Below are 4,782 nucleotides of genomic sequence, written 5' to 3' on the forward strand. Positions count from 1 at the left end.
GAGTGTGTGAATGTGAGTGTGTGTGGGCGTGTGTGTGAGCGTGAGTGTGTGTGTGAGCATGAGCGTGTGTCTGAGCGCGTGAGCGTGTGTGTGAGCGTGTGTGTGAGCGTGTGTGTGAGCGTGAGTGTGTGTGTGAGCATGAGCTTGTGTCTGAGCGCGTGAGCGTGTGTGTGAGTGTGAGTGTGTGAATGTGAGTGTGTGTGAGCGTGTGTGTGAGCGTGCGTGTGAGCGTGAGTGTGCGTGTGCCTGTGTGTGAGCGTGTGTGTGAGTGTGTGTGAGCATGAGCGTGTGTGTGAGCATGTGAGCGTGCGTGTGAGCGTGCGTGTGAGCGTGAACGTGTGTGTGAGCGTGTGCGTGACTGTGAGCGTGTGTGTGACTGTGTGTGAGAGTAGTGTGGCGGTTAACTACACTGCACACGCTGAGTGTGAGAGTGTGTGTGTGTGTGCGCGAGTGTGTGTTAGTGAGTGTTAGTGAGTGTGTGTGTGGTTGACTGTGTGTGTGATTGACTGTGTGTGATTGATTGAGCGTGTGGAGTGGTGGCGAAGCGGTTAGCGCGCTGCGCTACGAACCCTGCCCACCTGGGTTCGATTCCCGCTCAGGGCCAGTAACAGTAGCGAATATCTCAACCGGTCCTGGACCTCTCCTCGGTCGACTCAGCCTCAAATATGTACCTGGTGCGGTGTGTAGTAAACATCACCACTGGGGAGACAAAGGCGGCCGGGCATGGTGCTGACTACCCACCCCCTCGTGGGTCGTGCCAGTCTTCATCGATTCTCACTAACAGCACTTGCCCCAACGGTCTTTTGAAGGCTACAGGGGGGATCTTTGTCTTTGTGTGGGTCATCTCAGTCGGTCATGGCACCTGCTGGGTCTGTACCGCGACCTCCTGCCAGCAGCGAGCCTTGGACACTTCACGTGACGGTCTCAAAGTGCACCCAGCCTGGCACATGCGCCGTGGTGACTTAGTGGCGGCTGCCGCTGCTGCTGTCGTTGTTGTGTGTGTTGGTGGAGAGCGGTGGCGCTGTGGTTAGCGCTACGCCGCGCTACGAACCTCTGCCCTGAGCCCGCCCTCCCCCCGTGCTCTCGCGGGGTCACGCTCAGAATCCGCATCTTTTATTCATCCTGGAGAAATCCGATAAGCTACGAAGCGCTTTTTCACAGACGTCAGAAGTTGCAGTTTGGGGCGAGTTTGCGCGCGGTGCCGCGTGTGACGCGCGTGCAGTAAGGGGCGTTCGTTATCGTTTCAGGGTTGTTGTTGATTTGCAGAGTTTATTTTGTATTTGTACCGCAAGCAATCAAGACGAGCGGATATCCCACTCTGCAGTGGCGAGATGTTGACTACCTCACCTGGTATGCAGGAGGTCGTGAGTTCGATCCCGACCCTGACGCCTGCTGCTGCTGCTGCGTCTCTCTCTCCCCGTGGTCGCGTGTATGGCGGTGATGACCCCTCCCTCTCTCCCACCTCGTCCGTCCCCGGGACTCGCTCGCACGCTCCGTGAGCGGCCCCCATCAAAACCCCTCCCTGCCGCCGCGTCTCGTTTTGTGTGCGAGCGTGCCAGTGGGCGTGTCCGTGTGTGTTGTGGGCACTGGGGGAGACAAAGGCGGCCGGGTGTGGTGCTGGCCACCCACCCCCTCAATCCGGCTTTCATGGTAGATGCTACTTGCCCCCTCCACGTTAAAGGCTATACGGGGGATCCTTATCTTTGTGAGTTGGCACAATGTGGAGCACAGGTGGTGCATCTTGCCCGCCATCTCGGGCAGCCAACCCATGGCACCTGAGTCTGTCCCGTGACCTCACGCACCTAGCCTGGCACGTCAATAAACCCATAACACCTGGGTCTGTCCCGTGACCTCCTGCTAGCCACTAGCCTTCGACACTTCACGTGTTGGCCTCAGTGCACCTAGCCTGGCACAGGCGCTGTGGTGACGAACGGGGGTTGTTGATGGTGATGTTGGTTGTGATGGTGGTGGTGATGGCGGTGCCAGGCTAAGTGCATCTTACATTGGAATGTCTGTAGAGGTGGGGTCACAACATCACGATCAACATCGTCGAGTGAGAGGTGCTGATGATACAGTATTTTATACACTTACATTATGATGCTTACTGAATGGTTAAACCACTTCCAGAGTTTTGCTCCAATTGAACCGATGGGATTTATGTGAAGAAAGAATAAAACGATGTATGTACTCTGTGAGTCACTCGGTGGCTGCGATATTTCGAGGTGCCTCTCAGCTCTGCCGGGCGCCGTCCGGGAGTTGTTGGCACGATGTCCGACGTTCCGTTCCGTTCCACCCGTGATTGGGACCTTCTGCGGAGAGCTGTCATTTTTAAATCCTTTATATTAAGTTCGCTTGCTTGCGTGCTTGCGTGCTTGCTTGCTTGCTTACGACCGTGCAAATCTTTCGGTCGTTTTTTAACCCACTTACCGTGATCCAATCGAGCTGACATTTTGCACACAGACTCGTTGTGCGAGACAATTCATGTTCGTGAAAATTTTTTCCCAAAATTTTACACTGTTTAGGGAAAACAAATTAAATATTTAATTACCAATTGTTTAATACTGGCCAGACAATCATCTGACCCATAGGTGGCAGCCATCTCAAGCCAGAGGACGAGAGGACTCTAGCCGCCACGCATATAAAGGATTTAGAGTGAAAAACTTTGTTTTTACGGGTTATACTTGTTCTTGGTCGAGTCAAACCAAATCAGTCGAGTTCCAAATCCTCTCTCGCGTTGAGACGAACACAATCCGACTCCCCGCACGCTCGTCAACAACGCCGGGCGCGCGTGACATTAGTGGACACATATAACAGGAGACGTTTCGGACGATCACCCTTCTTCACGTGGTATGAAGAAGCGGGATTGGCCACTTTAATGGAACGAATATAAACGCGTTGAGTGCGGTAACCACTGCACCACCGCTCCAACCGAACCAAGCCTGTCAATAACCCTCGAGCCACAGGACGTAACACTGCAACCTCCAGCCCCAAACCTGACCCCGGCCACAACCCTGACCCCAACTCTGACCTCAATCTTGGTTCGAGACCTAACCATGACCCTTGATCACAACCCTGACCTCAACTCTGACCCCAACCCTGGTTCTAGACCCAACTCTGACCTCGGCCCCCACCCCAACTCTGACCTCAACCTTGGTTCGAGACCTAACCATGACCCTTGACCACAACCCTGACCCCAACCCTGGTTCGAGACCCAACTCTGACCCTTGACCACAACCCTAACCCCGACCCAAAACCCTGACCTCTCCCCATGGCTCCAGGCCCAACCCTCACCCTGGCCCCAACCCAGCCCGGACTCGTCTCGGGCTTCACGCGCCAATCACCGCGAGGAGACACCTTCACGGAATGTACAAAGATAAAATATCCCACGTGTAGCCACTCGGATGTGTAGGGGAAAGTGCCGTTTAGAGAGCACCCTTTAAGACGAGCACGGCTCATTCTCGGGTGGTGTGTTCGACACCACGTCTCGGCCGCCTTTGTCTCCCCAGTGCCGATGCTTCACACCGTAACAGAAAATCATTTTCGGCTGAGTTGATCTACGGGAGGCCCAGACCAGCTTCATATTGCACTGAATTGCGAGTGCGGGAACCGCCGCTTCGCGCACTGGCGCACACACAAAGCCAAACGTGTCCCCACCCCCCCCCCCCCCCGTGTGGCCTTGTAACGGAATGATGGGGCGAGTGGTGTTAGCGAGCGCCGATCAAGGCCGGCACGGCGCACGAGGGGGTGGGTGGGTGGTCAGCACCACGTCGGGTCCACGTTCGCCTGTGCAGGGCTCACGAATCAGCGTGGTGGAGACCCAGGACCGGATCCGATTTTCGTCACCGATGTTGGCTGTGCAGCGGGAATCGAACTCAGGTCGCCGGGTTCCTCGCCCTAACCATTGTGCCACCGCTCCCCACGTACACACAGATTCCCACATTTACAGACACACACACGTACCTTACACACTCACATTCACGCACGAACACACATTTACGCTCGCGCTTACACCCATTCACCCACTCGCTCCCAAACTCACACACTACCCCATCCACCCACACACCCACTTACCCAATCAATCACAAACTCGCCCATCCACCCACACCCCCACTTACCCAGTCAATCACAAACTCGCCCACTGACAAACTCGCCCATCCACCCACACACACCCACCCACTCCCCCACCCACTCACACACTCGCCATCCACCCACCCACTCACCCTGACACCCACCCACACACCCACCCACCCACACACACACCTACCCACACACCCACCCACTCACACAATCGCCCACACACACACCCACTCACCCACACACCCACCCACTCACCCACCCACCCACCCACTCACACACTTGCCCACCCACTCACTCACACACTGGCCCATCCACCCACCCACCTACTCACCCACCCACCTACTCACCCACACACGTACACACCCACTCATCCACACACCCACCCATCCACCCACACACCCACCCACTCACCCACACGCTCACCCACACGCTCACCCACACGCTCACCCACACGCCCACCCACACACCCACTCACCCACACACCCACCCACACACCCACTCACCCACACGCCCACCCACACACCCACACGCCCACCCACTCACCCACACATCCACCCACTCACCCACACGCCCACCCACACACCCACTCACCCACACACCCACCCACAAACCCACTCACCCACACACCCACCCACACACCCACACGCCCACCCACTCACCCACACGCCCACCCACTCACCCACACGCTCACCCAACATGCTCACC

This window comes from Lethenteron reissneri, chromosome 63 (assembly GCF_015708825.2).
Source record: "Lethenteron reissneri isolate LAM-NWPU_2019-01 chromosome 63, ASM1570882v1, whole genome shotgun sequence".
NCBI lineage: Eukaryota > Metazoa > Chordata > Hyperoartia > Petromyzontiformes > Petromyzontidae > Lethenteron > Lethenteron reissneri.